General features: G+C 27.1%; 1 protein-coding gene across 2 annotated transcripts in view; it reads right to left on the bottom strand.

Moving 5' to 3' along the window:
- The window catches only part of LOC129961857 (beta-1,4-glucuronyltransferase 1-like), a 125,261-nt gene that overhangs the window by 61,068 nt on the left and 43,809 nt on the right, over window positions 1-20,384 (bottom strand). The gene's annotated exons all lie outside the window — the stretch shown is intronic.

Below are 20,384 nucleotides of genomic sequence, written 5' to 3' on the forward strand. Positions count from 1 at the left end.
ATTGATGAAAAATTTATTCTATGATTGTGCATTATTATCATCTGTTGAGCTTTTAAATACTGTTATATTTTGAGAAGAAATAGATCTATCGATATAAAACAAGTATATAATTAATACATTTTGCTTTCCTTTTTCTTATGATGGTTGATCATACACTATCGTATTTATTCTCAATGCATTTTAAATAGTAATTTAAATACTGCAAATAATTAGTTCAGTCGCATTGAACTGTGTTTTGTAAGAAAGAAATTGATTTAACTAAATAACAGAAAAATAATAGTTAATAATATTTAAATTAATTTTTTTCTCAAGTATGATATTTAAAAAATCACTAACTTTTATCGTAGCATTTCTCAAATGTGATATTTTAAAAAATCACTAACTTTTATCGTAGGTTCTATTTATGAAGCTCTACAGATGAGGGCGAAACATGAAACAGAATTCCGCTTTCCAAGTTCCCACACCACTACATGACTGCTGATACAGTTGCAGATTTAAAATGAGCAACGAATCTTCAGTAGAATCAATTGGCGATCCGAAGCAGAGACCTCAGTCAATCGTAGCAATGCACAATTACCTACCAATTACCAATTACGTAGGATACCTACAATTGACAGTAAAAGAGCTAAACAAAAAATGATGTTAGATATTGATTTTATTTCGAAAACAAACGATAATTTATTTTGAAAACAAACGATAATTTATTTTGGAAACAAACAATAATTTATTTTGGAAACAAACGATAATTTATTTTGATGCAACCAGAATATTTATTGCTTCCATGAATGCTACGTTAAAAACCGTGCTGAATAGCAAATTACGCTTATCATAGTAATGTTGCATGCATATACTTTATACTCGGATATGAGCAAAAACGAAAAATTAAACGTCATATGCCAAAAAGTTCTTCTACTCTTTCCTATTTATAGAAAGAATCAGAAAACTACAATCAGAAACTAATAAGAAAACTGTATTGCTTAAAATTGAGTTAGTTTCCGGACATGCGTAGTGATCCAACAAATGTTCCTCACCTTATCAATTCCAGGAAAACAGTTCGTCTAAATCAAAAAAAAAAACGTTCTTCCGTTAAAGACAACCTAGAATGTTTCGATATTGCGCTGGTAGTACGACACACTTCCACTTTTGGTTTTTCGCTTCTTTGTCTGGAACTTATTTAAATTTTGACGTCTGTCAAACTGCAAAAATGTTCTGACGTTCCCTTCAAACTCCGTAATTACTTCTCCAAGCGACATGTTTTGAGTTTAGCCCAAGTTATATGCTGAGTTTGCAACGTCAAAATAAGGGACACTTTTTAAAATTTAATTGCTTTGCATCTTCAGATATAATTAATTTGTAATAAATGTAAATGCTCCTGCTCCATTTTATACAAAATGAAGAGGAGAGTTTAACATGGAAAATCAAATATCATTAGCACAAATAAGGATAAATTCCTCAAAACTATTAAAAATATTTCAATATGGAAGTTTTTTTAAGTTTCAGTTTTTTTAATAATAATTCGTGTAATACCATCTATGTTAAATTACTTCTTTTATAAAATGTTTAAGAACTCAGTCTTATTTTTTTTTCTTTTGCTTATCAAGCACAACATATTTTATTTAGACGATTTTTATTATCCTGCTCTCTTTTGATGCGAAATAATATATAAAATTATTATCAAATACAACACGAGTGATTATTTAGCAAACATTTAAGATAAAGATTGTTATTTCTATTAATTTATTAAAAAGTCATTATTTCTATCAAAAATTATTATTTTCCCTTAAAAATTATCATACCTATTTAATTAAACATGAATCATTTCTTAAATAAATAAATAATTAAATGAATAATAAAGTTCCAAAAATTGCTTGACATGATTACCATTAATTTACCTAAACAATTTTAGGAATTCTTTAAAGGTGATAATATATCTAAAGAAAATATAGATGGCATGAATTAGATAAGAATTATCATTATTCGTTATCTTAATTATGCATATTTTCAATGTGATAAATATAATTTAAGTCTATAAAATAGCGCGATTATTATCAAAATTTATTTTTTTAAATATGAAAGCACCTATATCCATTCTAAAAATGGCCGATTCCAAATGGCTAAGCAGAAGTACAGAAAAAAAATCTAAAAGTATCTGCACTATTAAACATCACTGCACTTATAAAGGCATGGGAATTGAAGAAACTAACACCCCAAATCATTTGTGTTACTCCTATCACAATTGAAGAATATTTCATGTAATCCCGCGTTTATCTGCATGAAGATACTATCAACACCAAGATATATTTTGGATATTCTCAAAACAATTGTGAAATACAAATTTATATTCACTCATGATTAGAGAAGCAGTTGATACAAAAGGGGAAATGGTACCGCTGACTTCATGAAATCTATTATGTATCCAAACTAAATAACAAGAAATGCAAAAACAATTGGTCTCTCTTAGGATTATTGCAGTGATATGAGCGTTATTGTTTCCCAAGATAAAGATAATCTTGATGAATTCTAGTAACAATTATGGGAAATATTTTTACAGACACGTGTTATTTCATCCGAACACATTTTCTTAATTTTTTATTGCATTTCAATATACATAATGCTCATGCAGTATTAAATATCTGTCGAACTTTCGCGTAAGAAACATACAACGTAAAGATATTCACTGAACCGTTTAGCCTCATGATCATTATTTCTTATCATTACCGCTAAAATAGATATAATCGCCGAAAAATCAGATGAGATTTTCCGAAATGTTTTTTTAAATAAATAAAAATTCCTGGATTTGCTTCATTAATTCAATGCAAAAAAAAATTCCTTCTTGAATTTAATTAAACATAACACACGCCTTTCCTGAGAATAAGTAACAGTTAACACACAACAATTCGAATATTCCTCTGAATCCCGTTACTGAATTATAAATCGGTGGATATATGATAAATAAGGTAGATTTACAAAGGCACATAGTCAGATAAATAGAATAAAAAATATAATCTTCATTTGTTAAGGTGGGTTTGTAAAATTTTCATAAATTATGAATGCTTGAAGTACACAGGCGCCGTCTTATTAAGAACATATCTTATGCCTGTAATATGGAATTGCCGGATATTTCAGGAGAGAATTTTGTTAAGATTTTTAGAAGAACAATGACTTTAATAATCGAAAACAGGTCAATTTTGGCTGTATTATGATGGATTATGGAACGATGACCAAACTGTTAGTACGATTTTCTTCGGATTTGGCATGAATGTCTTTGAAATCATAACAAACAAAGTATATGTAAAATATTTTCAATTCAAGACAGTGGCTGTTTCATTGATTTTAATGTTTGGCGGATTTGTCATATCATTCAAGTAATGGAAAATTGGGGAAATTTGGTTTTGGTGAGACATTTCATTGTAATTTCATCAGTGCTGATTAAAGGTGATGTTTAGTTGTAATTGTATTAAAAACTAATAAAAGCAAATTATGTGTCAATGTTACAAGTTTAAAATTGCTTTCCTTCTTTTAATTTCATTTAACCTTATTTTTTTTGTATGTTTTACAACAATTTTACTCAAAGGATTTTTTAGTCTACTGTTCGTAAAAATGTTAATCAGATGGAGTGATCCAAAAAAGAATGACCTCCACTGTCTTCAGAATTTTATTGCTTTGTATTACTTTTTTAGGTTAATTCGAATGCTTTTGTATACGACATTTCTCTGACAGTACTGTATGAATTGCCAAAAGTAGTTCCAAATCTGCCGCGATCGTCCAAGATATGTCGTAAATCAACAATTTTGTTCATGATTCCATGTGTCCTACGAATCAGGCCATGGCTCGCAAATTCGAATATCATCAGCGATTTCCATGAAATTCAAAAACATACTTATTATTAATAAAACCACATTTTTCCATCCATACGTGTCCTCGTGTCGTATTTTTGGTAAATTAGCACATGACAAAGTTCTTTTAATTTTGCTTTCTTATTTCATTTGAATTCATCAGTGAGTAACCCGCCCCTGTCAGAAATATATCCATGACATACTTAAACATCTTATATAAATTTCAATTAAGTATTTAGATAATTAGATATAAGTAGGCAGAGTATAAACATGCAATCGTCAGTCGATATACGCTTAATGAACAGAAAAATGCGTACATGCTAATAAAAAAATAACAATCTATATATCTCAGCATCTATTAAGTTATAAAAAGCGTATTCAGGGTTTGAAAATTTCTTAATTTTCTAGGAATTGACATTATTGATTTGAATAATTACGAATTTGTATTCAAATATAGAAATTAATTTTTAAAAGAATGTTCAATGTAATTATAAGATCACTTGACATTACCGGCCAATTGGATGCCTTTATCACATAAAATAATATTGTCATTTTGGAATGTAAAATAATATTTTTAAATATTATGCAAATAAAACTGATTTGGTAATCATTGAAATTTCCAAAAAAATAAATGATAATACTATTCAAAAAATTTTATGATCGCATAAGCTAAAGTCCATTTGGAATTATGCCGAGATTTTCGAAAGTAGTGCCTCAACTCCCAAAATATGTCTCAACAGCCTAGGAAGTGTCGACTTTCTCACAGGGATGTCGCGCAGTTTTATATATAAAGCTACAGCTCTGAAAATTTTAATTTTATATTCTAATTTTTATTTGTGTAAATCTGAGCAAATGACAATTGCTATCATGAAATTAAAGTATCGAGTGAAAATGGAAATCGGAATTTCCAGTTTATTTTACGATTTGAGAAAATATGTAGCAATCAATAGGCATATAAGTTCCATTGATTTTTTTTATATCTTTTGAAATTTATTCAATAAATTTTATGTGACTCGAAAAGTGCTTTATTTATTTTTACTTAACCAATCTAATACTTATTGTTTGACAACGAATTCTAAAACCCTCCGCGCTTTTGTGCATGCGTTAGGATGGGTTTAATTCGTCAAAAAAGGGGTGAGAGGAAAGATGAAAGGAAGAGATGTTAAATATAAACAATAAAATAAACTCGAATTACTCGCTGACTGAATTAAAATAATACGGTCAAAAACGATACAATATTCACAAACAGGTGAAAAAAATTGAACAAAAAATATATCTGATAGGGCAAAAACCAATGTCAAAGAATGACGAAGAATTCCGGAAATGCGCTCATCTTTCCGCGTCTCTCCCCTTAATGAGATAGAATCGTCGAAAAGTGGTCGTCTCAGAATGCTGAAACGAACAAGTTGTTTTTAAAAAGAAGCTAATAAATATTTCAAACATGAAATAATATAAACCCTGATCTTATTTTTTGCTAAAATATGGTATCATCTTTAAATATAAATTTTAATCCTTTTTATGTACGTATTTTTTTCTTTTTTTCATTGGTATTCCTTGTCTTCTTCTAAATGAGGAAATATTTAGCATTGTTGAAGATTTTATTCTTCCAAACTTAAAAGATAGAATTGTTTCCAACACTATCTAACCTTTGAAAAATAATGATGTTATAGTTCATTCACTTTTATCTTTTATGATAAAAAAGTGTGAGGCAAAAAATTTACAATCGGATTTGTAAACGGGATTATTTCTTATCATTAAAACATTCCGAGCCATCCATTCTCGTTTCATAGCAACCAAGCAAAGAAAAGAACGAAGAAAATTCGAAGCTCTTTATCCATGCATTATTCTGCTTTGCAGATGTTACGCCAGTTATTTTCTCTTTTGTTTTTCACTTTTACCCTTTGTTTCAACATCCTTTTTTCTTTGAGTTGAAATAAATCTTTCTTTTTTTTCTAATTTATGAATTTGTGAATATCCATCCAAATGCTAAATACTTCTTTCAAATGTCCAAAACGATATAAACGTTGTTAACCTTAAAATGTCTTCAGCAGAAAATTTTTGGAAAATTTTGAATTAATGAGCACTTTGAAGAATACCATGGGAAGAAAAACGTCTCAAAATCACTAGAGCTTCGATTTATAAAATTTATGATTTAAATATGTGAAATACAGTTCTAAATAAATTTCTTCTTTTACATTTAAAATAACTGTCGTCTTCTAAGAACGACTTTTGAAGTCAAGGTCAATAAGTGAAGAAAAAAGGCTATCTAATTTCCAATCATAAAACACCTACAAAAAAAACCGTAAAAATTGTTTTAATTTTGATAGCTGATTTCTGTATTATTTTCAGAGCTAATTTTAAAAAAAAATCTTTTTTTTTTTTTTTTTTTTACCACGCAAAGATTTTCACAGAACGATTTCTTATTTTTGGGTAAATAACTCGAAATATTTAAAAACAAAATATTTGAATACTTTTTTTCATTTTATCACCTATCAAATACGCGTTTATATCTTCCTTTAAAATTTAAATATTGAATGAGTTTATAAAAAAGTTACAATATATAAAAGCATTTCCCCTTTCTTCTTCAAAACTTATTTTTTGGTTTCCTTTTGACTTTAATTTGACTATATCCGTGTCTTTCAAATCACTTGCGTTAGTCGACAATTAAGCTCATATTCTACGTTCCTTTACGTCTTTTTCCATTTCTTTTATATCTTGGTGAATTTTTTACATAATTCCTAAAAGACTGCATCTAAATTTTCAAAATAATACTTCAATGCCAATGAGGATAATGAACTTTTAAGCCCATATTAAACTATTATATCTTAAAAACTGCCAACACTTTTTTCCACAATAGATTTATATTACTGGTTTCTTTGCTTTTCAAGAAAGCTAATTGCTAAGGTAGAAAAATTTATTAACTTTTCAGGCATTTATTTCCATTTTGATCGCAAATTTTTCATTCTTCACCATTTTCTGATGTCAGGTGAAACCAATACCACTTCCTTCACCTTACTTTAAGAAAGGTCACTAATATATTTGAAGCATTCCTCTCATTTTAATAATATGTATGAATTTGTATATAATTTATAATGTGTATAATTTACATGAACTTGCGGATAAATCTGTTTTCGGATCAACAATACATTCCAAATACGCATAACAACCTCTGTATACAGCTAAAGGTTTGTATTGATCCCCAATTTTATGCCAAAATAATACACACAAAATCTGAAAACAATATCTTTGTTGTTTTTTATTTATATCAATAGCTACAAATATAGAAAAAACAATCCAGCGAGTTATCTCATCTTTTAGAAATCATTTCTCTTAACTATAACAAAAACTGAAAGTAAACAGCGTTTCTATTTAAAATTCAAAAGTAAATACACATATACAGTATTGAAAAAGAAAAATAGTGATTGAAAAAAAATAGATGGAGGTGAAAGATGAATGGTAAAGGAGTTAAGGAGGTCCAAAATTCACCAACAGACAAGTTATACGATTTCTCTCCCTCTGTAATTATATTCAACAGATAGTTTATCAGCTGGAAGAAAATCCGAAATAACATTTTATTTTCTTAAATAAATTTTCATTAGAAAAAATTTTACTTCAACTTTATATGTATAAATTCATGTGAATAATATTACGTTGCTCTTAAATATACAAAAAAATTCATATTAAATCTGTGATATGTAACAGAAACAGTATTAGAATTTTTAAAATTATTTTTTTAAGTAATCAGCATCCAAAATATTATGGCAAAGACTATTTAACCTTTATGATAATTTTTTCAACGTTGATTTGTGTAACAAGTAGTTCTTTTTTTCAGCTTTGTGTTTTGTTTTTATCTAATTTATGTAATAAAATATATTCCAAAACACTACTTAAAACCATTTATTGAAATTTTAAGCCAATAACCGGTTCCTTAAATAGCTGTAAAAAACCTAGCAAGTTACATCAGCTAAAAATTAAAAAAAAAATGATCGTTTTTTCGTTTTGTAGGTTTTTTAATTTTCTATATTTAATGTAAAATGAATAGCTGAAAATACATCTGTATAATGCTACATTTTCTCTTTATTAGAGAATGACTTTAAAATTTTAATTAACTATTTTCTAACTAAAAATATTTAAACATTTCTTTTAAAATTATTAAAACTCAAGATGCAGCATTTTATTAATTAAATTTAAACTTACTTACATTTTAACTTTTCTAAAAGCAAATGTATCTTCTTCATATATTTAAATCATAAAAACTATTTTTTATTTATTCTATGCTTTATTTTTAACAGAATATAAGAAAATTCATATTCTATATATCTAATAGCAGCTATGCAAGTTTAAAATATTTTGAATTCATGAAAATAATTTAAAATTTTAATCACCCCGTTGAAGTTATTTCTGACTAGCTATTTTAGTCAAATACCACAATTTTATTTTTTCAGAAAATGGCAGCAAATCTGGAGCATATGTATCTCTAAGATAATCAATGCAGTGTATAGAAATAAGATCTTTGCCAAGAATAATTGGAGCAAGAATATACTTATAAAAAAACTATAAAAGAAATTGCAGTCCATGAATGTTGAATGTTAATTCCATTAACTATTTCAGTAAACTTTAAATCGAGTATTATTATCTCCTCTGTGGTTCGTAAAATAAAATACATCAGAAGAATTCGGAGAAAGTTCATGATTGCTGAACTGATAGTCTAAATATTAAACATGATTTTATGTTTAATATTTGTCCTACTTTCTATGTTCCTGGTAAAGTTTATCCAAAATGAAAACTCGAACTCACATTTCCGATGGCCTTGTTCTGTTTCACAATGAATAAAGATTAAATTCAGCTTCTTAGCCGTTGATAAGACAAAGATGATCACAAATGAAGACACTTTTTGAAATTGTATTATGTAACATAAGATTATTTTCCGCACGCATTATATTATTTTAAAATATATATAAATATTTATATATCACATTAAAAATCATTTTATTCCTAATTTAATGTTTAAAAATCACGAATTAAGATATCTACTTATTTAATTATATTGAAAATGCATGAAATACCGTGTAGTATTACAAAAATTGGAGTAATGAACACTATCTACAAATATCTTTCAAAATTTCCTCTTGCAAATTTATTTTGCTATGAAATTATTTATGTTTAATAAACAATACATTTTAAGCATTGCTTCAAAGATAATTGTATGAAAAATTAAATACAAAAAAATGGGTTTCAATTTTGTTAATAGAGAAAAATGTAAAAAGTGTTTTTATAAATAGAAAGCAGAAAAAAAAGGAGTAATTGTATAATGAAAATACGCTGACGAATGAAACCCATCTTGTGAATCAAGAATATATTCTTATGTTTTTCAAAGGGAATAAACACTTTTTTGCATGATAAAATGTTGGTTATTCTTAATCATTCCATTTAAAATTGTTACGATAATTTATTCCGCATTCTTGTCTCTACATTTTCTTTTATGTTTAATTCAGAATAGTATTCTTTCAGAAACGGCACTAAAATAATTAAATTTGACTAAAGAAATGTTCAATAAACGCAAAAAAAAGAAAAATCCTTAATTTTTAAAATAAGAATTTTAGTCTCCATTTTTAAACAATACCATTTATTTTAATAAATTCTTAATTATCAAAAACACTTCATCAAGCAGAACAAAATATGTGAAAAATAAACATAAAATAATTCCAGATTTTTTTTCAAAATCTCATTTAGAAATTAAATTAAATTTATTGTTTTAATTTTATTTTTTATTTCAAAAATAAATTCTTTTATCTATTTAAAATTTTAATAAATAAAAAAATTAAAATTTATTCTTTTTAAGACAATAACTTCATTAATCATAACGACATAGAAAATGGCAGCAAAATCTGCTATAATTTTTGGAAACAAGCACTTAAAAGAGTCAATTGTTTGATAAAACCTTATGTCAGTTTTGGTTGTAATAAAAAATATTTTTTATAAAGATATGAATCTTAAATCTTCTCAATAATTCTATTTCATTCAAATTTCAAATAAAGTTTATTAAAAAAATGAAAATCATTATGCTATTAATGTTTTTTTGTTTTTTTTTTACTTTCCAGAAAAATACACTGAATGCAAAAAACAATTAAATAATTGCGAAAAAAGATTGCAATGTAGGATGTAAAAACAGATTATTATTTTAATAAATTACTATCCATCAAAACATCCTTTTTCTGAAAATGTCTATTATTATTTTAACAGATATCCAAATTTAGGGGAGGGAGGCTTAATACCGTTTTACCTGGGATTTAAAACCTCTTTGCATTGACCTCTGATATCACTTGCATCTTCCCGAAAGTAAATCTCCTCTAACCTTGCTTATTTTTGGATAATTCTATCTTTTCATATACACTATGAATACGAAATCACACAACAATGGGCCATAATAAATTTAATTAAATCATAGCAAAAACAAAAAGAGCAAGTAAACTTTAAAATTCTACGAGCAAATCCCAATTTCATTCATATAGCCTGAAGCAAAAAAATAACTCTTCATTTTTTTTGTGATGTTATGGCAGAAATAATAAATTTAAACAATTGAATACAGGTGATTTGTAAGTTTCTCCCACCTTTAAAAATTTAGTATTGCATTATTCAATAATGAACCAACATATTTGCATATTCCACACACATCTCATCAACTAGCATTTCTGATTTTAAAAAAAAGATTTTAAAAGCTGACGAATTATTTACATTCCACTGACCATGTCACTAAATGCTATCTACTTTATTTAACCTTTTTTATATGCATTTTTATGTGCCTGTGCCTCCAAAAGGGAAGTGACGGAAGACGAGGTTGTTGCGTTACGGAACCGGCATTCCTATATTGAAGCTTAAAATCCCATTCCTATGCATCAACATGCACGAAGACATAAAATGTGGACTCGAAACAATCGACCTGCATTTAAGGACTTTTGCAATGGTTGTTGCGCGACAATGGACACTAAATCAACCTCGGGCCGGCGGAAATCCCGCAACCGTCGACAGTTGCTCAAATAAAGGATCCTTGCAATGGGTTATGCTTTTTAATATCAAAAACCAAAAATAAAACGCTGGTGGTGTCTTTTCGGCAAAGGCAGATTTCGAAGGAAATTAATGAAAGAAGAGGAAGTCTGTTTTGATGAAGCAATAAAAAATATTTATTGTAGTACATGACCTCACATTAATTAACTTCTGCGTATTGCATTTAATTATGATAGTCAACTAGAAAAGCACGACTTAATGTTTTGAGTTCCAGGAAATAAGAGCAGTTTTTGAGCGAAAGTGATTTTTTTTCCCGTTCGTTTTACAAAACTTTATTGGTTTATAACTTCCTGTTTCTATTTGTGAAAGTGGTTGTTTGATTTAATTTAAAAATAACTGGCTGTTGGGGGTTTTTTTTATTTTTAAAAAATGGTACACGTTTGTTTGTTTTTTAAGTATGGACAAATATCAATATAGAAATTTTCTGCCCACAAATATTCTTTCAAAATATTAACGATGATCACTCAATATTTCTCATAATAATATTTCTTCCTAAAATTCAATAACATTCAGATCTGACAAGACATTTCAAATAATTTAGTTTAGTTAGATTAACGCACCTTTTTGAAGCAAGACAAAGGAACTATTTTGGGCCGAATATTAAGGAATTCCGTAATATTGATCCGTAGTCAGACAACGAAAATGACACCTGAGTGGTCACCTCTCAGGCTAAACTTCTGCATCATAGCAGCTGGAGGTATGTTTTTCCCGGCAGTTTTGCATGCAGAGATCCATATATACGATGGAATTTCCATGGAAATCGGGTTTCGAACTACCGCCCCCTTTGATTCCAAAGCTGCGATTTTCCCACGAATCCTACGCAGCCGATATTTCACATAAAGAGGCTCTACTCGGAAATGGAAGAGTTACATCATTTGATGATTAACATAACATTGTTTTCAAACTAAAATAAGAATTAATGTTACAAACTAAATAGCAATTGTAACATTTTTTTACAAACTGAATATCAATTGTAACTAATGATTTCACGAACTTTTAATGCTCGAGATTATATTTTAGAAATAAACAAGCTACATAGAAAAAGGTTTTCAAGTCGAAGAAAATTGTATATGCCACGAAAATCGAAGTTTTATTGGAAAACAGAAAAAATAATAATTAACTTTATTTTATTTTATTTTATTTTATACAAATTAATTTTAAAATGCACGCTGGTCCATATTAAAAATGAAATATGAAATCTTATTTTAAAAATGAAATCTTAAGTCGATTCTAAAAGCATCATTCCAGAATAAAAATAAATCTGCATTTTGTGAATATAATAAAAAGAATTCGAAATTTTTCTCATTAATAAACAATATCTTTAAAATACTTAAGGTGCAGTTTAATTAATAAAAAGAATGTGAAAAATACCTAATAATATTTTCTATCAAATAACTAAATACCTTCAAAAATACCTAAAATTCTTCTCATAATTAATGAACTTACTCTGAAAAACACTAAAATATTCTAATATTTGAGAAAAATTTTTAAAAAAAGTTTTCAGAAAGAATTTTTATGAATATTACATCCATGAACTAAAAGGATTATTTTTAGCTATTAATTATCAAATCATAACAATTCAAAAATAATAGACAAGTTTTCTTGGGAAATTCAACAATAGAGAATTTTTAACTTACACTTACGTTCCATTTTCGGCGCTTTTTATTTGTGGTCAGTACATTAAGCTCTTAAAAAAGGCAGGTTTCGCCCGACCACTTCATAAAAAGGCAAATAAGGAACAGTGTGCTGATCTTAATAATTAAGTTGCAGAAAAACATGGTAAACAATTAGACAAACATAACAAACATTTTTTACATAATACTTTTGAGCTAATTTTCTTTCTGTAAATTGCATGATGCCAAAATCATACGCACAAAACGAAATGCTAAACAATGTCCTTATTGGAATTCAGAGCAACATACTTTGAAGGAAGGGAATGTGCGCATTTTAATTACAATTTTATTGATATAATATGATTTTATTTATTTAATATGATTTAAAAGGATATTGATAATTTAATTAAAATTTTAATTAATTAAAAATCAAGAGACAATTGTTGTACAATTTTTTCTATATTTTTATTTTAAAAAATTCACATATTTTATAACAATAATTTTCAATATTCTAAAGAAATGAATCCTACTTGCAAGTGCTACATTTAAGCTTTAATTTGAAACGTAAGCAATGATGAAAAAAAATTTGAAGTTCGCAAAGTAAAACTTTTTTTATATTTTTAAATGCAGCTATTTTTTTATAGTAGTATTGGATGTACTTATTGATTTTTCATTCATTGCATTGTTCAAGGAGTTTTGTGATGAAATTCCTTGAGCAATGCAATTAAACCAAATAAAAATAAAACAGATTAATTTATCCCAAAACATTATCATGCTAAAATTATTTAAATTAGTGTCTCAAATTCTTTTACTTTTTCATATGATTAAAAAATGACTTGTTTATTAATAATCCATTAATAATCAATAATCTTAATGTAATTATTAATAAAAATCTCATAAAATAAAATAAAAATGTTTTACATCATAGCACCCTTAATTCCACCTTTCCCGCAAGAATATTTATTTATTCCAAAATTAAAACTTTTACTTTATTTTTTTTTGTATAAAATCGAGAGTTATTTTTATTCAAAATTTAAAATTTTATTCACTTAAGTTACACAATGATTTTATTGGAGCGAATTTCTCTTCCTATCCCAACCTTTGATAACGGAAGCCGTTCAATTGCACAGAATATTTGAAAGTTACTTGATCTAAGAAAGTTATACATTAATTTATAGATATTCAATGAACATAAGTAATTAGGTTTCAACATTCCCGGTTTAATTAAACTGTCATAACTAAGCAGAATTTTGACTTTCAGTATTCATGTTTATAAAATAGCTTCAGTGAAAATGAATGTTTAACAAATAATAATAGAGGGATAAGCATATCTTTAAAATAGGTTAACAGAACTCATAAATAGTTGTACATACGTATATATAAACTGTCTACTAAGATTTAATTAATTTATTTCTTAACTAATTTACAAAAAAAGAATACATCAGTTTCTTTCCTCAACTCAAGAAGATAAGAACCAAAATTCAACTCAATGACGATGCTCAAGCCATATTGAATTTCTTGAATGAATTTCGAAGTTTGATCCAGATGGATTTAACGTGCACCAGACCCGCTAACATGACGATTCTTTGGTCAATCTGGTCTCGAACCTGAAACCCTCCGGTTCCGATGCAGAGACCGAAATCTGCCATCACTTGAAATTTCAAATTCCAAATCCGAATGTGAACCTGCAGGCCATTGTAGCTCCAGAAAAAATACCAGTGGAAATACATATGAATACATTTCGAAAAATAATTTGACCTTCGTTCTTTCATTAACGATTTCCGTCGCATTTAATGAAATTTAATTCCTCGGGCATATTTATGAATGAACATTTCTCCAAAAAAAGGACCCAAATCATATTATTTTATTCCAAACAAGGCCTCTTTATGGGATTCCGAAATTTAATCAAATACTACAATGTCAATAACACACGACGGGAAACAATAAAAAGGAAAAGGTCAGTAAAACCATTGATCACAATGCACGATCGATATGTCCGATCTTCAGGGCAAACAGAATGAACTGAGATGGGTCAATATAACTCAAATACTTCTCGGAATTGAAAGGAAATCAATGTTGGAGAAACAGACGTCGTAAGAGTGGCCACGGAGTATCTAATGGTTGAGCGGCACGGAAACCGGACTCCACGGCACGTGTTTCAGATATACCTAAGATATGGGGGGGGGATACTTTTACCGGAAGACTTGAAATTCAAAATATTTGAGCAAGAGCAATAATATTTATACAGAGTGGCATTCAGCAATGCAGGAAATCGTTTTCCAATACGAACTAAATAAAAGATTAAGAACTAAATTCTTTCTAACGGCATTTGTTTCGATTTCTTTTGGACATATTCAAGAAAAAAATTATTTCCACGGTATTTTTTTATTACGTAAGAAATTGTAAAATACTTTCTTAGAAGAGATGCTAGTCATGGTTATTTATCCATGATAAAAATTAAATATAAAATATATAAATATGGAAGCAGATATGAGTAATTTTATTTAAGACTTCATTTAGGGAAGGAAAAAAATGAAAAAGACTGAACATGTACCATTATACATAAATTAAGCAAAATACAAACATTTTAAACTTTTAATGATTTTAAGATGATAACAGTTATTTAAATTATTTTTCATGTTAAGATTATATTAATATTTGAAAATTAAATTATAATTCAAAAACCGTTTGAATGAACATAATTTTTAAATTAAAAGTTAGTATTATATTAATTGAAATTATCTATAAATTATTAATTCAAGTTAAATAATTTGTATAATTTTTTGAACAATACATTTATATTTATAGTTATTTTTCTTTTTAAAAATTAAATTATAATTCAAATACTAAGAGACAAATCATTTATTCTTGCATACAAAAACGAATAACATATTAGTTAAACCCATCTTTAAATTGTTAATTTAATTTATGCAATTTTGAATATATTTTGTGAATGCGCATATAAATTTATAATTATTTTTCTTTAAAAAAAATTGAGTCATAATTCAAGTATCAGGAGAATAAACAATTATTTTTGTTTAAAAAATAAAAAATATATTAATTAAAACTATTTGTAAAAAAGTAAATTAATTTGAAATAATTTTGAAAGAAAATAAAGGGAAAAAATGCAAAACAGAACCGAAGTTTGGTTTCCTGAATGTTGATATAAAGCTTACCGCCTGGGCTGCCCGCAAGCCCTGCTTTGGTTTGGTTTAGTTATATTAGCGTCCCGTTTTTAAAGCAACACAATGGCTATTTTGGGACGGACTTCGTAATTTTGAGCCACAGTCAGATTATGAGAACGACACCTGAGCAGGCATATAATAATAATATTTATAATTATTAATGCTTTAAAATTCTAAGAAATAACATTTTCTTTTCGTCAATCCGCATTTTCGATTATTGGCATCGAGCCTGATTCCAATAAACTCTAGACTTCTACTATTATTGAAACACAAATTAAAGAAAAGATTAAAAGCAAAGTGAAAATTCTCATTAGAACATCGTAACCTTAATAAACTATCAGAAACGAGTTTGGAGCAGTAGTAAAAGCGCTAGTATTGAAGCCATTAACGTAACTTGCAATGAAAAGAGCTTGACATTTTTATAAAATTTATTGCTATAGCAACCATATCAGATGCGATGCAGAAATTTAATCAAGAAACGTTAAAAGTTTTAAAACTTTCCTTTCGAAGAGGATTATAAGATTTTCCTAAAGGAATGAAAAGATTCATTAGAGAAGTAATTTATAATTTAGTATTTCCAAATGGAAAGTGCTCAGCCTTTTGTGATTTTTGTTTTTAGATGCACTGTATGGTACAAAAATTATTACTTTAAAAACTATGCATCGTGAGGGAATTCTCACATAAACAATTTCTTAATATATTCTATTCCCAAATGATGATTATCAACAGACTGTTTTCTATAAGGTTTAAAAGCCACATTTAAACTTGTATGTAATTTAAAATAATAAATAATACAAATACCCATCAAATAAAACAAAATATAAACCACTACATACTGATAGCCAGAATAACGTAACATAAAAATCTTAATTTTTTAAAGCAAAAGAAATGAAAATTACTGTGATGGTAAATATTTATTATATTAAATATTTTTTATATTTAATTGCACTTCAGTGTTATTTGCTTTAAATTGCAGAGCTTATTTGCTTATCTAAAATAATTGGATCGTATGTAATTGAATTCAAAATACTGTTCTTCTTTAGTAAATTGCAAGTCATATGTTAAAACCTTTCTTTTATAAAAATAAAATTAATTTTCATTTCTTAAAGCGTGAAACACTGACATACAATTAATAGCCAATAAGTCTAGAACCGTTTAATATCATCTTATGGACCATGAAACAGAAGAGAAACCATTTCTAAAATGCTATTTTTTATTTACATAAGTTAATTAAATTCTAATACTGCATTTTATAAAAGTTAGCACTTAATACAGTGGAATAATTGCTAAATTGCTCTTTGGTACTAGGTACTTAAAAGAATTATAAAAACAACTAAGTAAAATGCGACATTATGGTATTGATTTTATTTTATCTATAAAATTATACGTTTTTAAATATGATTTACAATTGTGAACACGAAATCTATAAAGAAATGTTGGTTTTCGATTGCATATTTTCACCTCATTTTGAGTTGAGTATTGGATTGTATAAGATACTTCTTGTATACGATATCATGTTTCTATTTATTTGACTCATTTTTTTATATTGATTGCTTTTTTAAGAATGATTGCAATGTTTACGTGCATTGTTCCCATTTTGAAAAGCCATTATGTCCATGAACTGTTTAATTTTTGCAATTTTTTTACGGTCTTACTTCAGCATACTTTTCAAATGACGAAATAAAAGGGGTTTTTTTAGATTTAATATATTGAAGAATAAAATTCATAATTAATATCACATCAGTCTCCCAGATGACAATATCAGAAAGTATTCAGAGAAGGCATTTCTAATCTCAACGATAACATTAATAGTGTGATATGATTTGGCAAATCCGTCATATTATATGATGACAATAAATGTAAATATCCACTGTTCCGATATCCGATCCACTGTTATAACAAATTTGAATCCGTATTGAAAAAGAAGCAGCTGGAAGTTGGCAACTCGTCGAATATTTATTTAGCTACCTTTTCCTCCTGAACAAGGCCGCATTCACTTTTTTGTTGAAACGCCGGAGGAAAATAATTAATTTTCAGAGTTTAGACACAATAAACTTGCGAAATTGGTTTTCCAAAAAAAATCCATTTTGAAAGGTTATTTCCTCTTTTCATTTGATATTAATCCTATTTTCAATATATAAATAAGAAATATCACTTGGAAAACTTATTTAGTTGCGCACTTTTACTTAGAAAATTCGCAATATTTAAATATCTTCGATTCGATACTGTTTTTTTTTCCGAAAGATTTTTTTTAATTATGAATCCAGATTAATGGTCATATTTCTTGCATATTTGAATCGAGACAGACCGACAATTTAAATAAAAGTACATACATTGATTTCAGAAAAATCGAAAAATCGTTGAAAAAAGTTGGAAGTAGAACATACGAAAGAGTTTCTCAATTAGGGGCAAATTTCCAGCAAAGCAGGCTACGTAATTTCCAAGGGTCGCCAGGTAGGTCATTTTAAAAATGCTATTAGCCTAGATGCTAAATGTTTGTAAAACAATATGAATTCTATGAATTATAAAATATAACATAATATTAATTAAATATATACAATTATATGGAAAAATATTGTCGATATGTGAATGCCGCTCACTCTTAAATTAAAATAAATAATAATTTACACGCATGACAAAGTTATTAAAATAAAAAAATGACTTTTAATAAATCGTTTGAATTTTTTAAAAGAAGCATTTTCATAATGTGAATTGGCAGGGGCAACAAATTGCTCAAATCCGTTAATACAATAAATCAAAGATGGCATCAATTTTTACTCGACTTCATTGTTATGTCTTTTCCTTCATTCACAAGCAAATTATGTTGAAATATAAAGTGGACTAGATTTCGGATTACATTTTTAAAATTTTGTCGGTTTCAGATTTGCATCGTAATGTCGGAAATATTTTGAGTTCAACCGAATTGAAACGAAAATCGAATTGTGGATTCGATTAGAAAAGCCCTAGAGCTTGCGTGGTCACTTCTTTTGTGTATCAAATCTATTAGAGGCGGATGTTTCGAATATGTTAGGAAACAAAGAAAAAAATGCTTAAATATTGAAAATAAATGTGCATGTCTAAAAATCCTATTATAAATAAAAATTTAAATCCTGACATCGATTTTTCATTTAATTTCAAAACCTACAATCTAGCAATACTTTGAAAATAATTTAACACTCTCGCCTATTATTTAACGAATTGTTCATTAAAACGTATCTACACTTTTTTTAAAGATACTTTTAGAAATTCTCCCATTTCCAGTGAATGATAGAATAGTAAATAAACGGAAATCGATATTCACCTTTTATTTTTTGCATTTTATTTTATATAAAATCGATCGTCTACTTAGAATTTTTACAGAGAAAGATAGCTGACTAATGTATATTTAAGAAATATAAAACAGAATAATAAGAAAACCTGTAGAAGTAAAATTAAATCTCCTATCACATTTTTCTTCTTGATTCTTTTAATATTCAAGATAAAGAGTATTTAATTTCATGCTATAATAACGGTTAAATGGATATTACTAAATATGCTTCATATTAAAAAGCGAAACTGACAAAAATTAAGTACATGGTATTTTATTTATTTATTTATTTTTTGTTCAAAAAGTACCGTTTGTTTCTCATTATTTATTTTTTTTTACTTAGATTATTTTTTATGTAGATTATTATTTTTTTAGAAATTGCACATTTTTTTAATCATTAATAATTATAATCACAGAGGTAGAATCTTAATACTGAATTAGAATTTCTTACTAGTAACTGCATTTTTATATCAGATTTTCATTAATCGTTCTTAGATCTATTTTCAAGAAATATAAGATATAAATATCGATGATTTACTTCTATTTTTGTACTACTTGTATTTGACATTTTACTACTTGTATTTGTACTACTTGTATTTGACATTAATTTTATTTAATCAATAAAATCATATTCAATCAATTACTATTTTTCTAGTAGAATTTCCAAATTTAAAAAAAGCCTAAATCACTTAAAGGAACTTAAATCTTATCGAAACATAACGCTCGTATCTTAAAACTGAAACATTGGTTGAAAAGCGTCTGGTTAACTTTGAAGAAAGTGAAGAAGCTTCTGAAAAGCATTATTCTCTTTGTAGGTAAACTATTTTAAAAATAAATCATAAAAGATGCCTATTGTAAACATTCTAAAAAAAACCAACTAAATACCCTTTGAAGTTACAGTTTGCGTTTTATCTTAGCAAAACGAAGCTGAATTATTAAAAATACGTAGCATTAAAATAATTATTTTATTATTACAATTATTTCAATTTCGTTTCTAATAAAAATGACAGAAGAAAATAATTCTCACAAACCCATCCCTCTCCCATCTTTTTTCTTATAAAATTAGGACATGGTTCCACAGATTTCATTCTTCGAAAAAAAGCATCGTAAAATTCGTGAAACTAACAAGTGTGGACGAAAGAAAAATATGTTGTTTTTTTTCCTTTCTTTTTATTGAAACCTAAACATTATCAATTTTTTTTCAAATTGCTGAATTTGAACTCAAAATATATTGATGAAAAAGTCCATTTTAATCAAAACAAAGTTTTTAATTCAACATGAAACTTCATTGAAGAGTCTATCCATTATTCACATATATAATGACTGTGCGAGGAAATTAATTCAATGGGGAACAAATCATAACATATTATAATCTAAC

Source organism: Argiope bruennichi, chromosome 2, assembly GCF_947563725.1.
Source record: "Argiope bruennichi chromosome 2, qqArgBrue1.1, whole genome shotgun sequence".
Taxonomy (NCBI): domain Eukaryota; kingdom Metazoa; phylum Arthropoda; class Arachnida; order Araneae; family Araneidae; genus Argiope; species Argiope bruennichi.